This window comes from Aquarana catesbeiana, linkage group LG09, assembly GCF_042186555.1.
Source record: "Aquarana catesbeiana isolate 2022-GZ linkage group LG09, ASM4218655v1, whole genome shotgun sequence".
Taxonomy (NCBI): Eukaryota; Metazoa; Chordata; class Amphibia; order Anura; family Ranidae; genus Aquarana; species Aquarana catesbeiana.
In genome coordinates, this window is record NC_133332.1 from 109,109,418 (window position 1) to 109,131,599 (window position 22,182).

The window sequence follows — 22,182 nt, forward strand, 5'->3', positions numbered from 1 at the left end:
CAGTCACAGCCCGCCATCTCCGACATTGTCCGGTGGGCCCTTAATGTTAATGTTATTTATGTTGTTGTGCCTGGTTACTCTTAACTTACTATATGTGGGTTACCCCTGACTAATTTCAGGCCCCTCTCTCTTACTCCCCCCCTTCTCCTTTTTTTTTTTCTCTCCTTCTCCCTCCCCCCCCTCTCCTCTCCCCTATCCATTTTCCCCTCCCCCCTTCCCTAACCCTCTTCTGCCCTTTCTCCCCCCCCCATCCCCCTGAACCTCTCTCCTCGAGGCTGCCCCATGCCAATATGAGTGGAGGAGACGCTCCTGGGTGATCTAGGTGGTGGCTCCATGGGGAAAAAAGTGAAGTTCATGGAAAGTTTTAGGAGGCCTATCCTCTTGTTGTTTACTGTTTTTTTATCTGGTCACCCATTCTGTTATCCCTCAACTTCCCTCTAGGACTCTGCCGAGGTCCCAAAGGTCCTGGATCTGACAGGGCGATGACTGCGGTGGCGTTACCCCTGTTTGGGCCATCACATATATACCTACTACTGCCTCAGCCATGGCTCCTTCGGATGATGGGAATCACCTAAAGGTAATTTCCTGGAATGTCAAGGGGTTGCGCTCCCCTCATAAGCGTATGCAAATTTTAAGACACCTCAAGCGCCTGCGAGCAGATGTCGCTCTTTTACAGGAGACCGCAGCCGACCTCTCTCGCATGTGCAAGCTTTGGGTAGGTGAGGTATATGGCTCGCCAGCTGTGGGTCGTAAAGCTGGGGTAGTAATTTTGCTCCACAAAAACCTCCACCACACCATTCGCTCAGTTGAGACAGACTCGGAGGGCCATAGAGTTACTCTTCACCTGACGTTTGCCACACGTGACATCGCTATCTCTAATATATATGTGCCTAATTCCCCTGGACAACCCTTCTTCCATGATTTTCGCCACTTGGGTCCTACAAATCCCTGAACACTATCATCTTATTGGGGAGGACTTCAATACTGTCATGCGCACGGCTGAAGACCGTATCCCAGGCCCCGTAACTCGAGGACATACGGGCGACACTCCCACCATCTTAGAGCAAACGGCCTCCTCGCTCCACCTCACAGACACCTGGCGCGTCTCACATCCTACTGAGAGGGAATTCACCTTCTTCTCCCCTCCCCATGACTCATTTTCCCGCATAGACTACATTTTTTGCTCACCGGGTATTCTCCCCTTCGTCTCCTCGTCCATCATCGAAGACATGGTCATCTCTGACCACTCCCCTATTAGTGTTCAATTATCTGGGCTCGTGACTCCCCACAACGCAGGCACCTAGTGCTTCCTATCTTATTTGGCTAACAATGATGATTTTCTACTCGCCCTCCGCACTGCCTGAATTTGTAGAAACTAACAGAGCCCATCTTTCTACTCCAAATCTGTTCTGGGAGACAGGAAAAGCTTTTCTCAGGGGGCGCATTATTTCATATACAGCTCAATTTAAGAAGCAAACTCGTCTCCGGTATCTGGAGGCTAGCGATTCCTTACGCCAGGCACACTCTGCCTTAATGCTAAGCTACACTACAGCCAACTCACTTGCATGGCAAGCAGCCAAGCGTGCCTTTGACCACTGGTCTGCGCAACAGGAAACTATTAGACAATCCTACTCTGCTCTCCAATTCCATAAATATGGAAATAAGGCAGGCAAGCTCTTAGCGAAGCTGTGCTCAGGACGTCGCCGGCCGACACATATTGGAGCCCTATGCTCCCCTAACGGAGACATCACTAATGCGCCAGCTGAGATCAGCGCCATCCTAACCCAATATTATACCAATTTATACTCAGTAGACCCCATTGACACAGTGGCAGCAAACAAATTGCTTACGTCAATTAAACTACCTACTTTGTCCCCTGACCATTTGGACATTCTAAACGCCCCTATCTCCCAGGAAGACATTTGCTTTACCATTAAAGCCCTGTCTAGTGGAAAAGCCCCTGGCCCTGACGGCTTTTCGGCTGAATTTTTTAAAATGACAGCCGATTTCATCCCTGAGACCCTATCCCATGTCTATACAGCAGTGTGGGCTGATGGCCCATACCTTCCCTCGGGCGCGCAAGCACACATCAAACTCATTGCGAAAAAGGGAAAGGACCCCCTCTTACCAGGCTCGTATAGGCCTATATCCTTAATCAATGTAGATGCAAAAATTCTCTCCAAAATCCTCGCATCCCGACTAGCGTGCATTCTCCCAACACTCCTCCACCCGGCACAATCAAGATTTGTCCCGGGACGATCTGCCACCCTCAACATCCGAAAGGTCCTCTTAGCTCTTGAATTCGCTAAGAGGCACTCAAACCTTGACATAGCCATTATATCGCTAGATGCCGAGAAGGCTTTCGATAACATCAGCTTCTCCTGGCTCTTCATGGTCATGAGAGCAATTGGCTTCACTGGCCCCCTATTGCAATTTGTCCAAAAAATGTATTCCTCACCGCCGGCCTGCCTTATTACCCCTAATTTCATCTCTCCCGACATTCCGCTCACCAAAGGCACATGACAAGGCTGTCCCCTATCCCCTCTTCTTTTCAACATAACCATTGAACCACTCTTTAGACTTTTAAACTCATCCTCAGGGGTTAGTGGTGTCACGAAGTGTGAGGGTGGGGCGGGCCTGCCAAATATCAGATTCTACAATCTTTCATGCCTTCTGAGACAAGGTATTGACTGGTTATCAAAAAAATCTTGTTATTCCAACTTCATGTTGGAGGGTGCCCTCATGTTTCCGTTTAATCTCCAGGCGGTCCTGCATTCTAGGCTGCGTGCCCTTCCTCAGCCTTTGAGATCCAACCTCCTGATTAGAGACACTGTAATCGCCTTGAGATAAATACGAAAAATCCTGGGCCTACCCTCCACCATCTCAAAACACCTTCCTATAATTGGTAACCCAATGTCCCCCCCCCTCTATGGATCATAAGGCTTTTACCCAATGGTCATCTTCAGGCATAACAACTATTTCTGAAGTCATTGATCCTGTCCAAGGTACCTTCAGACCCTTTTCGGAACTCACCAAACAATTCTCCCTCAAGCCATCACAGGAGTTTCACTACCACCAGTTAACCAGCTACCTCAGATCCTGCTGTAGCACTCGTCAAAACCCTTGCCAACACTCCTTCATTGATGCCCTGATAGATCGGGATCAATACTCCATTTTAGACATATACTCCAATCGCATCACTCATCAGGCTACAAAATACCACATTGTACCTTTCAAACCTTGGATCTCTATTCTGGACGACCAAGAGGCTCCAGAGAAGATTCTCGCAGGATATCAAAGGGTACGCTCTCTAGTATTGTGTGAAACATGGCGAGAAACCCAGTTTAAAATTGCCCATCGGGCATATTTCCTGTTTCACCACAGCAAAACTGACTCAACTGACTCCGCATGCCCTTGGTGCTCTATCCCAAGACCAACCTTGTTCCACAGATTATGGACTTGTCCTGCAATCTCCACCTTCTGGGACCAGGTAATGGACTATATTGCCAGATCCCAACATATACTCTTAAAGCTATTCCACGTTGAAAAATTGGATATCATCACTCAACACTCCATATCCCTGAAACGCTTTATTGCAAGATGGCGTCGCTTCATGGAACACTCCTTTTCTCCAGAAGAAATTTCTTCCCTTATGGCCCCCTTCCGTTACACGGATTGGTACCTGCGAGCAGATCTTGCTAACACACTAGGCAAATTCCAGATCCAGCCCGCCCCCAATATCCTAACCCCATATAGCCCCCCCCCCCCCCCCCCCCCCGGACATTCCACCTAATCTGTTTAATCTATCTACTTAGGTTCTTCTTGATTTGACATGATACATCTTACATCTTTGTAATGGTAGTGATCTCTTTACCCACTCTACGAGTAAATGTTAACATGCTTCACTCCTTAGGCAGTGCCTTCAGATAACTTAATTTGTTGGACCAGATACCTCTTTATCAGATTCATTTTTATTGTTTACAGGCCTCAAATCTCGCAACTTTATTCTGCTCATTATTCTACATTACTTGTACTACTGTTTTCCGGCTCATTACTCTCTCATTTACGTACTGTATACTTTTGTTTGTAAAAGCTCAATAAACATATTTATAAAAAAAAAATGATGGATGTAAAATTAGGCAATCACTATGGGGCTGATTATGAAAAGTTAATTAGAAGAAACATTTCTTATTGCCTATAGAAACCAACAAATTTTTCAAATACCATCTTTACAGACCAGTTTAAAAATAAATAAAGGATTTTTTTGGCTGCTATTAGCTTAAAGCAGGGTTGCTCAACTCCAGTCCTCAAGGTGCCCCAACAGGTCATGTTTTCAGGCCTTCCATTATTTTGCACAGGTGATTTGATCAGTTTCACTGCCTTAGTAATTACCACAGCTGTTTCATCTTAGGGAAATCCTGAAAACATGACCTGCTGGGGTGACCTTGAGGGCTGGAGTTGAGAAACACTGGCTTAAAGGCATTTTTTTTAGTAAACTTTTTATATATCATACCCCAGATAAACAGAATTTTATATATGGGGAGGATAATGACACACATCTTTCTATTTGTCTATAAAGAGAGCTGGAAGCACATGGAAACATGGTTCATTTTGTAAAATGAGCTTCCGTAGATCCTTGTAAACTCAACCAGCCATAGAACATTGTGTTCCTGGACAGGTAATGACCCTGGTACTCAAGAAAAACAGAGCCAATGTCTCCATTTTAAATGTACATGCTTTTTACGCATGGTGTGCTCATTGCATATCGCACTCTAAACAGTTTAAAATGTAGGCTATACTGGGCAAACAATATGTTTCTTGGTTACATACGTAATTTAACAATTTTGCCTGAGGTTTGTCATCTATGCCTTTAGAACCGTCTATGCCTTAGTTGTATAATTGAAAGATCCAAATGGGATGGAAAAGACAGGGTATTAGCCGCTTAATTCAATTGTATGAGGGTAACCTCATGAAGTCATTCTTAGATTTAAGACGGGAATTTAATATCTCAAACAAGACGTTTTATAAATATCTCCAGATTAGGCATGCCATTCAAGCCCAATTCAGGTCTCAAACCATTGAATGGACCCAGATTCCGGTACTTATAAAAATAATGAAACCAGTCTCAACTAAAAACTTAATCTCCAAGCTATATGCTAGCCTGGGGGATAGAATTATGAGTGGAGTGGGACCTCTTAAGAGCAAAGCAGGGTGGGAGAGAGACATAGGGACAATAACTATGGAGCAATGGGACAATATTTTAGAACAAGGAGCACTGGTCTCGATCACCCCTTCGCAAAAAGTCTCTCACCTGTTTCTAATCCATAGAGTCTACTATACCCCCCAAAAATGTTTAAACTTGGATGGAAACCAAAAGACAAGTGCCCCAGGTGTAAGGCGACAGGAGATCTTATTCACATGGTGTGGAAGTGTCCAAAGCTATTTAGATACTGGGTGGAGATAGTTGATAGGATAAATAAAATCTTTAGGACTACATTGGAACCTGAGGCTAAGACATGTCTACTAGGGAGCTAGGAGGAAGACAGAGTTCCACCCGGTACTACTGTCGCAGTGCTGAGATGCTTGTTCCAAGCGAGAAGACTAATTGCACAGAAATGGCAGGCACAGTCCCCCCCAACTGTTAAGACTTGGATTGAGACTATCAATTCAATGGTTTGGAGTGAGAGAGTGGTATATATTAGGCAAAATAACCTTAGAAAGTTTGTGAGATTGTGGAGCCCTTGGTTGGAGGAGATGGGATGTCCCTTATGAGGGGATGGTGGAGAGTTGGGGAGAATTCCTCCCCCGCTTTTCACCATACTCCCGTCTCCTCCACCTTTTTATTTTTCGTAGTCTCTGTCCTACACATTCTCTTCGCCCACAGAATGGGTTGATTCTCATTCTTTGCCTATTTTTGATAGTTAATAGACAATTTGTTATCTATACAGTAATTAATGATGGGATGATGTGTGGTAGAGAGTTTGGAGTAGATCGTGTGGAGGGTGGGAGAAGAAATATAAAATAACAATAGTTTTTTTGTATTATGCGATACTATATTTCAATTCAATTCATGATGCTGTATGTTTTTAATTTTGCAATACGAAAATCAATAAAAAGGAAATAGTTAAAAAAAAAAAAAGAAAGATCCAAAACTTCATCAGTGATAATGATTTTAGCCACTCAATATAAAATAAACAAATTGTTTTTATTTTTTCTAAGGTCAGGATAGTCAAATTTGTTTGGTAAGATTTTATAACTTAAGAAAGTTATATCGTCAAAAATGTACATAGATGTACAATACTATGAAGTTTACAGAACATATCATGCAGACTGCAACTATTGTTTATTAGCTCACATGCAGTGAAGTTGATTTACTAAAGCCAGATAGACTGTTGCACTCATTTTCTCCAGAGCTTAGTGAATGTGGTGAAGTTTCACTTTGCAAAGCATACCCAATCAGGTACAAGAAAAAAAAAACATTTCTGCTTGATGGAAATCATCAGAGCTTCACCACATCACTAAGGTCTGGGGAAAATGAGAGCAAATGCACTTGGAAAGTGCACAGTCTATTTGTCTTTAAAGTGGAGGTCCGCTGAAAAAAAGATATTAAAAGCCAGCAGCTACAAATACTGCAGCTGCTGACTTTTAATATATGGACACTTACCTGTCCAGGGAGCCCACGATGTCGGCAGCCGAAGCCAATCCGTCCTTCGGCTCTCGGCTGCTGCCGCCTCCATCCTCGGTAAGGGAATAAGGAAGTGAAGCCGTGTGGCTTCACTTCCTGGTTCCCTACTGCGCATGTGCGAGCCACGCTGAGCGTCCTCTCAGGTCCCTGCTGTGTTCTGTGTCTTACAGAATACAGCGGGGGAGGACGGGGTAGGCGCCGGAAGTGGCATAGGTCACTGCAAGCGCCGCGGTGAGCTATGCCCGGAAGTGGGAGCAAATACCTGTATTAGACAGGTATCTGCTCCCTCCTCCCCCTGAAAGGTGCCAAATGTGACATCGGAGGGGGGGTTCCAAAAAGTGGAAGTTCCATTTTTGGGTGGAACTCCACTTTAATAAATCAACCCCAATGTGTTGCTAGATTTCACATTAACAGTAAAGGTAGTAGGACAATAGGGAAAGATATTTAGCAAGAATCTCAGGAGCCTATGATTTCATATAACTTTATACAATGAGAATGGTTTAAAAATCTGTAAAACACCCCAGATGTGTAGATGGCAAGTGCATTCGGGGGGAAAGTGAGGGGGTATGGTGGCATGTAGGAAAGGTCGGATGTTAGTAGAAGGGGGAGGGAGCAGAAAAATAAGAAAAGAATGGGAAGGAAAAGTGTGTGTTGGGGGGAAGGGAGAGGTCGCACATTCAGCAGGGAATATATAGTGCTTTGTCATGGTCATAGCTAAAAATAAATAAATAAATAATAAAAAAATAATATATATACATATATGTATTAGTAAGGTAAGCATTAAACATTTTTACTTTGATTATTAAAGCATTTTTATTTCAATTATATTTCACATATCCCAGGTTATCCTTTTCTTCTTTACTAAGATACATCCATTGTTTACAGAGCTCAGTAGCTCAAGCCATGATTTACCAGCAACTCATTGGGTGGGATGAGTGGCTTATTCCCCCTCTTCCCCTCTCCCTTCCTTTTTTAAAAAAGATAGCTCCATAGGGTGTTTTAATAGGAAAGAGAAAGCCTAAAAACAAACAACTTATCTGTGCTTTCTAGAAAGCATATATTGTTCTCTGAATCCTCTGCCATGAGAAGACTGTCTAATTAATGTTTATTTGCAAAACAAAAATTTGACATAAATAATAAGACAAAAGATAAAAAAAACATCAGTTTAAATACATAAACATATTACCATTAAAGGTTTTTCTTAAAGTGAACGGTGAACATGTCCTTCTACTGACAACAGTAGAAAAGTCCCACAAAGTTACCACCGTAGGTTATAGATATACTGTTGACCTGGTCTCTGGGACTCGTGAGTCCCCTGACTAAGCTACACAAGCCACTAAGCCAATGGAGCATAAATCAGTCATGCTTACATTCCTTTCTATGAAGAGCTATCACAAGCTGAGTGTTGCGTTATAAAGGAATTTCCACACATGTCTAAAGAAGATAGTTTTAGGAACATTTGAAATTATGAAGCTCCAACAAGAAAGAAATTTGCAGACCATCTAACCAATAAGCAAGTGGGGATTAAAGGAGCAGGATAAAGACTTGTGTACTTTCTCTAAATCTTTGCACTTTTATCACATTTAGCCCTCACTATGTAAAGTAACATTAAAGCGCAAAAGAAAAATTGCCATTTGATGCCAAAAAACTGCTTTACCTGTCTTCTAGCCTCGGAATTGTGATGTAAACTCCTAGTCCACTTTTAGCATTGGACCCCATTCACACCTGAATGATAAGAAGTGCGGTTCTCAAAGTGCATCAACGCTCAACATCAAGATTTCCATTATTTTCAATAGTGCCCATTCATGCATTGTAGCTTGAAGCTTGAAAATGTGCATGAGCTTGTTTGGGACAGAGTAATGAGTTTTTGATCCCTATAAGACTTCAATAGGGGCACCTGAAAAATAACTGAAAATGGCCTGAGAATGCAAGAAACATGCATTTTGTGTGATGTTTTGGGGCTTTTCCCCCTAATAACTAGCTAAAACAAAAACACAAAAGCCTGGAAACACCTGAAAATGGGCAAAAAACATGTACAAATGTGAAAAAAATGCCTCATGCTCAGGTGTGAAGATGTTAAAAATGAAACAGTAATATATATTCAGCAACCAGCCAAATGTTAAATAGAAAAAGAGACGTTACCAGGCTGGAAGAAGCAGCAAGATTGCTTGTGCTTAGTGTATTTGTCCCTGGGCGCATACCGCCCTAAACGCACATATCACTAACCACTCTCACAGAGTGTGACAGTCTGCTGGCAGTGGGGTTGGATGGTGTGCCTGTGCCCTCCATCTGTAGCTAAATGCCGAAACTTCATGCACAGGGCTAAACGCACGTGCACGAGGCCTTACACAAGAGTTTTCCATGTTACCTGAGAATGCTAAGAGAAACTGCCATATGTCACCAGGAAGAACTGCTTGCCACAAGATTGCTACGTTTTACCAGAAGGTATTTCACAACAATAGAGGGGGAAAGTTTTCAGTTAGAGCTACATAGAGGGTGAAATATGGCACCAGACGGAAGTACATTTTAAAAGGAAATAGTACATGTCTGCAGAAAGCTAAACATTAATAGAATGTCTTTTTCACCAGTCACTAGTGGTGAATCAATTACTGTCATTTAAACACTTTCACCTGGAAGGGCTCTTTCAGACAGGCACTAATGGTTACCGCTCTCTGAAAAGGGATCCGCGGTGCTAACTGGGATATTTTCATTGATCCGAAGAAGCCTTATTACAATCACAGGTTCCTCTGGTATGATAATAATTCTAATACAATTATATCTACATAAGAGGGGTTGATTTACTAGAACTGGTGCAAAATCTGGTGAAGCTCTGAAGCTCTGCATAGAAACCAATCTGTTTACAGTTTTTTTTTTTTTTGGTCAAAGCTTAATTGAACAAGCTGAAGTTAGAAGCTGATTGGCTACCATGCACCAGATTTTGCACTCTCCATTTTCGTAAATCAACTCCAATGACTGCATGTGTTCTGCTTTGGTGAACTTCCCATATGACAGACCAGACACTTTGGAAGAGATTTAATAAAATCTTATTTAGCTGTGCATGGCAGCCAATCAGCTTCCAGGTTTTATTGTTAAAGGTAATTGAACAAGCTGGAGTTAGAAACTAATTGGCTACCATGCACAGCTGCACCAGATTCTGAGTGCTCCCCCCATGACCTTTCGTTGGAGTCTAGTAGTTCAGCTCCCTGTGCCACTGCTTTTGCTGTGGTGGTTTTACATGGATTTTTTTTAGTCCCGTGAAATATATACTGAATGGCAGAGTTGGAGAAGGCACAGAAAGAAGCAGACAACCCCTTTGTTATGGGCAACAAATTACATTTAGTACATTTTACCTAAACAATAGTCACTCTCCTCATGCTATTATGGGGCACATAAACTGAGACCCCCTTAATAGTCATATACTGTATACTTTTATGGTTGTATTTACAGCTTTGAACTTACCATAAGTGTTGCGCAAAAAGCCATATAACCATTTGCCAGCCAGCAACGTACCCATACGTTGCTGAACTTCGAGCAGTTATACCAGGACTCATAGACCACAGATCCCTCCATAAAGAGTACCTGTCACATGCCTATTGCTGTCACACAGTTTAAAAAGAAAGAAAAGGAAAAAAAAAAAGAAAACGTAAAGTGTCCTTGTCCCCTGGTGCTCGCATGCAAAGAAGGATGTGCATGTCTGTCCTGCACGCACGCAAACAGCGATCGTCCCACTCATGTGAGGTATCACCACAAACATCAGATCACGGGAAGTAATTCCAGCACTAGATCTCCTGATTTGAAAACTTTGCCTATGGATAGTAATATTTACGCAGTTTGTCGCCGTTGCACAGGTGTGCGCAATTTTAAAGCATGACATGTTTCACTCGGCAAGACATCATCTTTTATATTTTATTAAAAAATGAGGTTGTGTATTGTGTTTTTTTTTATTTTCATTAAAATTCAAAAAAGTATATTATTTCCCCAAAAAAATGCAAAACACACCAATTTATTCTTTAGGGTCTCTTCTTTAAAAATATATATATAATGTTTGGGGGTTCTAATTTTCTTGCAAAACATACTGATTTTTACACGTAAACAAAGGTCTCAGAAAAAGGCCTTTGTTATGGGCCACAAACTATAATTAGTGCACTTTAACTAAACTATAGTCACTACCCTGATTTTATTATGGGGTGCATGAATTGAGACCCCCTTAATAGTAATGTACTGTATCCTCTTATGGTTGTATTTACAGCTTTGAACTTGCCTTTGGTGTCAAGCAGTTAGCCATATAACATAGCCATTTAGTAAATAATAAGCGCATTTTGTATTATTCACAGACCTTGGATCTGGTGAAAAAACAAGTTATAGTTGGAAATAGAAGTACATATTTCCTGCTCACATGGTATTCTGATGGCTTGGTAAATACTTAACACTAAATGAGTGTTTAATGGTTGCGCCAGACATCCTGCATTGGTTAACAGAACAAGCCAATATTTATTCTATATTAATGTTATTGTCATATGTTGGCCGTTAAATGTATTTAAAACTGAACTCTAGTCAAACCGCTAATAGATATATGAAATACATATAGATGAACTTCTTCATCTGCCAAAGAAGTTCTGTTCAGCCAGGTTTATGATCCAGTCTGTGTTCTTTCACACAAGAGGCTAGGGAAGAGGGTAGGGGGGGGGGGGGGGGGGGGGCAATGGCACAGGCGTCTTTGATCTCTATAATTTGAAACCCTACAAATCTGGTAAGCGGCATTGATATTATTTCCTGACTTCAGAATATCGGAAGATATATATATATATATATATATTTTTTTTTTTGAGCATATGCAATAGTTTCTGTGATCACTTTTTATATTGATCAGTTCACTAATTGTTTTATATGTATTTTCTTGTGTATTGGCATTTTATATGAATGTCCTTTTTTTGACATATTACACTTGCAACACTTTTTTGGTATTACTTTCTCAATTTTTCACTTATTCACTTTTCTTAACTGAATAGTATTGGATATGTGCTTGTTTTTTATTTATCCATATGTTTGTAGCTTCAGTATTTAGGCTATATGCGAGCTGCAGCAACCCGTTCTTGTATTGCTTAGCGCAGATATTTACTCCATTCTACTTATTGTTCATTCCTGCCTTAATGAATAAATGCATTTTACTAGACCACACCCCCACTCCTTAAATTACACTTCCCTGGGCCCCATCAGGTCAATACGAGGTGGGAGCAGAAGAGGGATTTTTTCATTTTTGCGGCGTATGCAGATAAAGTCAGTGCTGCTGTTCATCTGCACCCCAACGGTGTAGGAGCGGTTGGTTTGGGGTGTAGGAGTGGTTGGGGGGGGTTGTAGGAGCGGTTGGGTTGTTGTAGGAGCAGTTGGTTTGGGGTGTAGGAGCGGTTGGGGGGGTTGTAGGAGCGGTTGGGTTGTTGTAGGAGCAGTTGGTTTGGGGTGTAGGAGTAGTTGGGGGGGCGTCACTCCTTAAATTACATTTCCCTGTGCCCCATCAGGTCAATACGAGGTAGGAGCAGAAGAGGGATTTTTTTCATTTTTGCGACGTATGCAGATAAAGTCAGTGCTGCTGTTCATCTGCACCCCAAGGGTGTAGGTGTAGGAGCAGTTGGATTGGGGTGTAGGAGCGGTTGGTTTGGGGTGTAGGAGTGGTTGGGGGGGGTTGTAGGAGCGGTTGGGGGGTTGTAGGAGCGGTTGGTTTGGGGTGTAGGAGCGGTTGGGGGGGTTGTAGGAGCGGTTGGGTTGTTGTAGGAGCAGTTGGTTTGGGGTGTAGGAGCGGTTGGGGGGGCGTCAGGAAGGCTGTACAGGTCCCAATGATTTCTAACAGCGGCCCTGCATATGAATAAGAACAGTTCAAACAGCAGTACTATGAGTACACGGAGATTATTTAACCATATATCTAGTATGTACCCATCAAGTCCTTTGCCCTGAAGCTAGTGATGTCCTTGCTAACAATGTGCAATTACGTCAGTACTTTTGCCATCACTAGAGTATAACGTATTGGGACTGTGAGACTTTGAAGCCTGATTGAAGTCACAGAAATAGACATTCAGATACACTCTGTACTGAAAACATAAATTTAAGATTTTCCTCCTTTAACAACTGTTGAGTGTATCTAAATATGATTGCACAGTCCAATACACCAGAGTTTGACCACACAGTCATCCAACAGACCTAGTCATATAACCCTCCTGCCTTTCTAGGAATTACAATGAGGGTGCTTTTGATGAGGGGTGAGGACATGACTCATGTGCTGACATAGAGCACTGGAGTGGGAGAGCAGGAAGCTCATAGTCAGAGAGAAATTGTATTTTAAGGCATTTCCAAGCTACAAAATTAGATCAGTAAAGTAATGCATGTCTGAAAAACATATAAATATCTGGATAATGCATATGAATATAGCGTAGTGCAACTTCAAGAATTGTAAAGCAAGTGATTATAAGCAAATAATAATAAATCTTGTATACTGAAAGTCCAATGTCCCAAAGTAATTCCAATCGCCGATGTGAAAAACGCGATGTCTTTTTAATTTTCTGTATATAAAGGATGCACACTGACATGCATGCACTCCACTATGTGAGATGCTCCTCTTTTGGCATCTTAAAGAATATGTAAACCCAACATTTCATATTCCTGATATGTGCCTGCTGTACATGTACTTGTATGAAAATGTATCCTGTTCTCTTTGTATTGCTTCCTTTATGTGAAATCCCTGGTGTTGCTGTCAGCCCCTCTGCTTTCCTATTAAAAACTGACCACACTAAGCAACAGAGCACAGCATGGTCAATTCTCTAGCTATACTGGGAACTCAGCCTGCTCTCCTCCAATGATCAGACTTGTCCTGACACACCTCACCTGCACAGCCATTCACTGGGAAGCTCAGTGTACTGTTGCTTCCCCCCCCCAGCTCTTTTGCAGCTGAAAACAGAAGGAATGTGTTCACTTATAAAAAAGGGAAAAAAGGTATTTATAATGTTTTTTATGACTATACAAATGTTTTGCCTTTCACCTCTATTTCAAAAGTGAATGGGTTGTTTTACAAAGGTGATCGTTTGCAATCACTTTAGCCACTTAACGACCGCCCTATAACAGATTTTAGTAAAAGCACCATACAAAGTACACAAAAACACTGGCTAGGCACACATTTAACCCTTTGATGCTCAACCCCTTTCCAGTGTCACCGGTTTCTACAAAGTCTCAAAAGTTTCAGTGTCTGATTTTCTGCTGCAATTTTGAAGTCTCACTATAAGTCGCTGATCACCGACATTACTCATATAAAAAAAATAAAAAAAAATAAAAATTCCAGTATATGTCCGATAGTTTATAGACGCTATACGTTTTGTGCAAACCAATCAATATACGCTTTTTGGGATTTTTTTAACCAAAAATATGTAGCAGAATACATATTGTCCTAAATTTATGAAGACATTTGATTTTGTAAAAATTTTTTATTGGATATGTTTTATTGCAGGATGTAAAAAAGTAATTTATATACTAAAGATTAAAGAGACATCACATTTTTCACACTGGTTATTGGAATTACTTTAGGACATTGGACTTTTATTATACAGTTTTTTTTGTTGTAATACGGCCACTGTGCAGATTGCATTACACATTATATTTGGATATCTGGATAATGATATATTTTAATTGGCACATGTGTGACTGCCTCACTAATCCTGCCATGTCAAATGTTTTCATCCTTAGACTCATAAGAGGAAGAATGAAACCGCACTCACTGACCCTTCTCACACAGGTTAAGAGGTTTGTGGTAAAGCCAAGTGTCATCCACTCTGATTTTCCCAATTGTGCTTAGACTAAACTGTTACTAATTCAGCCCATTCAAAATATTGTACATTAACCTGCACCTTAAAGCAGAACTAAAGCTCAGCTATTACATACTGTGAGCAGGCAGGTTTTTTTGTTTTGTTTTTGCAGAAGAGACATGCAATCCCTTATCTGCAATAAAATATTGTTTACTGCTCATAGTGATCCCCCAATTTAAATTGAGCTGTGCATACTTAGTTCATCATGCAACAGCTGGCTCAATTCCTTTGTGCTAGAATGACTGGGTCATATAACCCTCCCGCCTTTCTATGAATTACAAGTCACTATGAGCATAGGTGTGCGCAGCCTGTTGCATTAGGGTGTGCACCTCAAAGCTCAAACACACATGTGAGTGCAGAGTTCAGATGTACGCTGCGTATAGAGTGCTGCATTCTGGTGTACGCTGCTTATAAAGTACAGAGTTTAGATGTGTGCTGCGAGAGTGCAGAGAGCAGGTGTGCACTGCGCATAGAGAGCAGAGTTCCTATAGAGTGCAGAGTTCAGGTGTGTGCTGCCTATAGAGTGCAGAGTTCAGGTGTGTGCTGCCTATAGAGTGCAGAGTTCATGTGTGCTGCCTATAGAGTTCAGGTGTGTGCTGTGCATAGAGAGCAGAGTTCCTATAGAGTGCAGAGTTCAGGTGTGTGCTGCTTATAGAGTGCAGAGTTCAGGTGTGCACTGCTTATAGAATGCAGAGTTCAGGTGTGCGCTGCTTATAGAATGCATAATTCAGGTGTGCGCTGCCTGTAGAGTGCAGAGTTCAGGTGTGCGCTGCCTGTAGAGTGCAGAGTTCAGGTGTGCGCTGCCTGTAGAGTGCAGAGTTCAGGTGTGTGCTGCCTGTAGATTGCAGAGTTCAGGTGTGCGCTGCTTATAGAATGCAGAATTCAGGTGTGCGCTGCCTGTAGAGTGCAGAGTTCAGGTGTGTGCTGCCTGTAGATTGCAGAGTTCAGGTGTGCGCTGCCTGTAGAGTGCAGAGTTCAGGTGTGCGCTGCCTGTAGATTGCAAAGTTCAGGTGTGCGCTGCTTATAGAATGCAGAATTCAGGTGTGTGCTGCCTGTAGAGTGCAGAGTTCAGGTGTGCACTGCCTGTAGAGTGTAGAGTTCAGGTGTGCGCTGCCTGTAGACTGCAGAGTTCAGGTGTGCGCTGCTTATAGAATGCAGAATTCAGGTGTGCGCTGCCTGTAGAGTGCAGAGTTCAGGTGTGTGCTGCCTGTAGAATGCAGAGTTCAGGTGTGCGCTGCCTGTAGAGTGCAGAGTTCAGGTGTGCTCTGCTTATAGAATGCAGAATTCAGGTATGCGCTGCCTGTAGAGTGCAGAGTTCAGATGTGCGCTGCCTGTAGATTGCAGAGTTCAGGTGTGCACTGCTTATAGAATGCAGAATTCAGGTGTGCGCTGCCTGTAGAGTGCAGAGTTCAGGTGTGCGCTGCCTGTAGAGTGCAGAGTTCAGGTGTGCACTGCCTGTAGAGTGCAGAGTTCAGGTAAGAGGGGGAGGAGGGGGAAGATAGATGGGGAGAAAAGGGGGGGCATGTGGGGGAGAAGGGGGGAAGATGGGGGAGAAAGGGGAGAGACAGACGGGGAGAAGGAGGGGGAAGACAGATGGGGGAAAGGGGGGCGAGGCAGATTGGGGAGAAGGAGGGAGACTGATGGGGGAGGAGGATGGAAACAGACGGGGAGGAGGGAGACAGATGTTAAGGGGGGGAGACAGATGGGGGAGGAGGGAGACAGATGGGGGAGGGGGAGACAGATGGGGGAGACAGATGGGGGAGGGGGGAGATAGATGGGGGAGGGGGATGTGGAAAGTTTAGTGAAATACTCACTCATCATAGGCTGGTCTCTGCAGGCTCAGGCATAATTCATGCAGCCACGATCTACCTGAAGCTGCTGTAGTTTCAATCTCCCGCGCACACATCCCTTTCTCAGGCACACAGCACTGGCTGCACACACAGGGATTGCGATGTGGGCAGCCAGACAAAGAGATAGGAGCAGGAGGAGCAGACTAAACCCTCTCTTCTCTTTCGTTCATGGAACGGAGGCGGCAGGGGGAGTGTGCTGGCTGAAAGCTGATATTGACGATGTGCAACCCTGCCTGGTCAGCATCCACGAGAGAGAGGAATTACCTGGGGGGTGCAACTGAAATCTGGGGGTGCCTAGCCTACCCCAGCACCCCCCTAGATCCTGCCATGTTCCATAGGAGAGTTCAGGCTGCAGGGAGGACACAGGCTTCACAAGGTGCTGCTGCTGCAGGCAGCATGCTAGCCACGGCTAGCGTGGCTGTGCACAAATCCAGCCCTATCTTCTGCTATCACTGGCATGAGACAGGGAACATAGAGGGTTCAGTGCAGGCAGCCGCCGGGAGAGGAGCGCTGTCCTTTGTTGACACAGAAACCTCGCTTCTGTGTTTACAGATGACAGGAGAATGCGGCAGTACCTGAGTTAGTTCTGGCTGAAAAAAAAAGCTTGACGCCACCACACAGAGCGATATGCATGCGTGGCGATTAGGGTGTGCCTGGGCACACCCGGCACACCCCGTGTGCACGCCTATGACTATGAGGGTGCTTATGATGAGGGGTGAGGACATGACTCATGTGCTGACATAGAGCACTGGAGTGGGAGAGCAGGAAGGCAGGAGGGTTATATGACCCAGTCATTCTAGCACAAAGGAATTGGGCCAATTCCTTTGTGCTAGAATGACTATCTCCTGCACATGCGTGACATCATCCCGCACTGGCCAATGAAGATGCTCAGAAACCAGCACAAGGGGAAGATGTCAGCACCGACAAGGGACTGTTGGAAGGATGAGTATTGATACTTTTAGTTCTGCTTTAAAGTGAACCTGTCATATACTGATCATAATTTGGCTGGTTCAGCAGGGATCAGTCGGATTTCAATAGGTGCGTGGCTGTCCCCACGCAACAGAAGTCAATCATATAGTAGGTGAGGTTGAAAAAAAGACACAAGTCCATCAAGTCTAACCCATGTGTGTGATTATATGTCTGTATTACACTGTATATCCCTGTATGTAGCGGTCATTCAGGTGCTTATCTAATAGCTTTTTGAAAGTATCGATGCTCCCCGCTGAGACTGTGGAAGGGAATTTGTTTAATTGACTCCTGTCGAAGGGACATGCTGGAAAAATGTTCTTGATCAGTGGCTGCAACCAACTGCAGCCACTGATCAGTGTATTCTGACAGCAGTGGGTTCCACTGTCAGAATACAATGTCCCAGTGAGGGCATTCCTCCGTCCAACTCATTTGTGTAGATGGAGGAGTCTGACTGAATGAAAAAAGAAAACAAAAAGAAAACAAACAGTGTGTGGCCAGCTCAAGCTCATCAGCTGCCCCACCCCTTTCCAATTAAAGTGTTTACTCTTAAGCCTCGTACACACGGTACGAAAATCAGAAGGGGATTGTCGTTTGATGGCCTGTTGTCCGAAATTCTTACTGTTAGTACGCTCCTTTAGACAATTGTTTTCCAATTTTCCGACAACAAATGTTGGATGTGCAGGCTATAAAATTTTTGTCTGATGTGAACTCAATGTCTGATTTTTGGATGGTCAGTACAAAAATCGTCACACAAAAGTCGAAAGTACAAACACGCATGCTCGGAATCAAGGAACGACTGGGATGAGTTTGGTCTTGTAAACTACTGTTCGTAATCTAGAATTAACATTCGTGACGCAGCAATTGATGAAATGTCAAAATTCTCATCTTCTTTAACTAGTTGCTGCCCGCCCACCATCAAATGATGGCAGGGCGGTGCGGCTCTCATTCTAGGATGATGTCATAGGACAGCGTCCCAGACCGGCCACTCTCGCGCGCCAGCATCGCCACACAGGGGGGACATCTACACATGTAATCAGGGCACTGATCGTCAGTGGCCTGATTACAATATAGCACCAACAATGTCACCAATCAGTGCCCACCATTTCCCACCAGTGTCAGAAATCAGTTCCCACCAGTGCCAGCATTCAGTGCCCACCACTGTGCACAAGTACCACCAATCAGTGCCCATTAGCGATGCCAGTCAGTACTGGCTATCAGTGCTGGCTATCAGTGCTGCCCATCAATGCCCATCACTGCTGTCCATCAATTCCAATCAGTCTCGCTCATCAGTGCCACCCATCAGTGCCCATCAGTGCCCACCACTGCTCCATATTAGTGCCCACCAGTGCCACCTAAAAGTGCCCATTAGTGCCACCTATCAGTGCTCATCAATGCCACATATCAGTGCCACCTATCAGTGCCCATAAGTGCGGCATATTAGTGCCTCCTCATCAGTGCCACCTAATCAGTACCCATAAGTGCCACCTCATCAGTGCCCATGAGTGCCACCTCATCAATGCCCACCAGTTCAGCCTATCGGTGCCGCCTTATCAGTGCACATCAGTGAGGGAGAAAAATGACTAAGTTAAAAAAATGTTTTTTTCAACATTTTTGGTCTTTTTTTTTTAGTAAAAAAAAAAACAGCAGTGATTAAGTAAAACCAAAAGAAATCTCTATTTGTGTGAAGAAAATAATACAAAATTTGTTTGTGTACAGTGTAGCATGACCGCTCAATTGTCATTCAAATTGCGACAGCGCTGAAAGCTGAAAAATGGCCTGGGCAAGAAGGGAGTGTAAGTGGCCTATAGGCAAGTGGTTATTGGGATAATAAAGAAGCTGCTTTGCGAATCAACGCTCCCCAAATTTCTCCTAACACAAAATTAGCAGAGGAGGCCCAAAAGGTGGCGCCTGAGAAACAAACTTCCTCTTTATGCTCTCATAGTACGTCACTACGTTCGTGTTTGTCAAATGACAATTTGCGGATAGTTGGTATGCTAGACAAAATCCTGCACACGCACTTTTGACAAAAATCAGACTCTTGGTTGTCCAACAATCAGACCGTCTGTACGAGGCTTTAGATTTTTAATTTTAAAAGTTGAAAATAGCAGGCAGGCTTACCATAAGCTCAGAGGCAGGGTATTTGCTAAGTAAACGCAGGATACAAAAGTAAACTCGCAGACTCGAAACCAGGGACTTTCAGTGGATGTTTATGCCAGTGCTTTATCTTTATTGCTTTGGTGTGCCCATTATTTGCAGTTACAAAGCCTACCAGGAAGATGGAGTATTGTTTCAGTATAAACAGTGCTATTGCCAGAATTTACCTGAATATGAGGTTACCTTCCATCACTTTCTTCCTAGTGGAAATAACATTACAAACACAAATGATGGTCATGTTTGTGCTAAATATTACTTTGATAGATTGTACGGGTTTCCAGTAACCAGATTTTGAATACGCCACAGTTTTTACCAATAGCATTGATTTTCTTTTTTTCTTTCTTTTTACTAAGCTGTTTTCAGGTTTTCCACTAACAATATGATATTGATTTGTTAAGATGACCACAAACCAGTTACATTTTTTCATAGATCTGAGCTGCACCAACAGAAACCAAAAAGCCCTCATCTGAACCAGCATTCTTAAAGCAGAAGATATATACAGTCTCCCACAAAAGTGAGTACACCCCTCACATTTTTGTAAATATTGTAAACACCAGGGAGGGAAAATGACTAATTGGGCCCAATTTGGACATTTTCACTTGGGGGTGTACTCACTTTTGTTGCCAGCGGTTTAGACAATAATGGCTGTGTGTTGAGTTATTTTGAGGGGACAGCAAATTTACACTGATATATAAGCTGTACACTCACTACTTTTCATTGTAGCAAAGTGTAATTTTTATAGTGTTGTCAAAAGATATAATAAAATATTTACAAAAATGTGAGGGGTGTACTGACTTTTGTGAGATATTGTACATGTCTTACTTATACCACATGTTTATTCTTTATTTTAAAATTGTGTACAGAGCCATGCAAATTAGTCCTTTCTGCCCCTTGGCCAACTAAACATCCAGAACTGCTGGTTTGCATGAAACATACACCCAAATATTTAAGAGCCATTTATTCTAAACAGCATTTTGGCCATTACCAATTTACCGTCTCTTTTAAGAAGGCTTTTCTCTGTACTGCACTGAATCAGTAGAAGGCATTTTTGGTTCCTTTTGGCCCAGATATGCTTTTTTTTTCTCCCTACGCCCTGGCTCTATAATTTTTAGGTTGACTCTCTGCTGTGGAACCAGCGGTTCTGGAGGTACAGTTGGTCAATGGACAGTTTTGTAAAGCTTTGCCCACTATCCTAAAATGAGGACCGCATCCCTTATTTTTGGGATTTGTGATGGGCGTGAGATGTGTAGATACCTTCTGCTTTAAGAAGACTGTAGATTTTCATACAAATTTATGAAACACTTCAACACAGGACTTAGCTTTATATTTGAATATTTTAATGAGATAAAGGGGCAACATAGCCTGATCTAAAATATGACAAAATATAGAAGAAGCTTTGTAACTAACCAAAATTTTAAGAAAGAAAATCACTAGATTCTCTTATCAATACAGTTAGTGTTGATGGGTGAATCTCTCCCGTGGAGCCACTGTATTCTCCTGGTGGGGGTGTAGGAAGCTGTCCCCACCAGGAGAACACAGTGATTATTACTAAAGGCTATAACAGCTGCTAGCTATAATTACATGTATAATCCAACAGGCTGATTATACCCAAGTTGATCAATCAAATACATTCAGCTTGCCCATACATGGTTTGAATCTTAGCCAATTCCTGCTGAACCAGATAAGATTCAACCGTCTATGGCTGGCTTTAAAGTGTAACTAGTTTGAAAAGCTTAGGGGAGGAAGCATGGGTAAAGGTGGATATTTCATACATGCTTCAAAATCTCTCCAAATTATGATGAGGACATTGGCCTGTTAATTAGCTCCACCATTGTCTGGTTGTTGGGGAGCCATTATGGACCCATTTCATTGCTGGCAAAAAAATGAATATTGTGTGGAAGACCATTTATTTTATTGGTATTGGTTATAAACTTAAAGTATACCTAAATCAATTTTTTAGGGGAAGGGACAAACACCTCTCAGGGTTTTTTGTGGCCTGTGTCTATTAGAGGAGCTTTCCCTTCACCTCTCCTGTAGACACAGCAGCAAGTGAGAGGATTTTTTTTTGTTAAATTAGGAATATCCTTTCTTAGACAGGCACAACAATTGTGCTAATTTGAACAGTTCATCTTTATCAAAAATAAATAAATACACAACGCATAAATTAAAATATTAGCTGAAAATGTGTGTTCCCCTGAATTTACCAATTAGCTTTACGCTTGTTTAACAAATCCTTTTAAATGACTTTACTTTCCAAATAATCATTTACCAGAGTGTGTATCCTGGGAAAACAGAGTATTGTTTGATTTTCCTGCAAAATATCAACACACAATCCTTTATCTTAAACTGACAGTTATGTGATAAGATTGGATTAACAAATGAGTTTCTTTTTAGTTAGTGAGTATCACTCTTTTATAAAACTTGTTGCAAGCATATTTAGAGCAACTGTTTATTGATTCAGAAGTGGGAGTGATTCACGTTTACAGCTAATGATTATATAATGCAGTGTTCAATGCTACCCTCATTCAAGGCAAAAATCCTTTTATAGGCAGACAATTAGTATCTCTGTATAGGAAGTCACACCTTTAGTGAAAAACAGTGAAGAGGGCAACGTTCCGACTGTAAATTGCATCTGGGTCATTGAGTTTGATTGCAGGTTCTGTAAAAATGATAGAGAAGG

At 42.6% G+C, this 22,182-nt stretch overlaps 1 long non-coding RNA gene across 1 annotated transcript in view; it reads left to right on the top strand.

The window, feature by feature from the left end:
- The first annotated feature begins 8,876 nt into the window (after positions 1-8,876).
- The window catches only part of LOC141107235 (uncharacterized), a 58,969-nt gene continuing 45,663 nt past the window's right edge, over positions 8,877-22,182 (top strand). Inside the window, exons 1-3 of the long non-coding RNA XR_012235829.1 lie at positions 8,877-9,130; positions 14,411-14,467; positions 19,932-20,016. This is a non-coding gene — a long non-coding RNA (uncharacterized lncRNA). The remainder of the gene's footprint in view (positions 9,131-14,410; positions 14,468-19,931; positions 20,017-22,182) is intronic.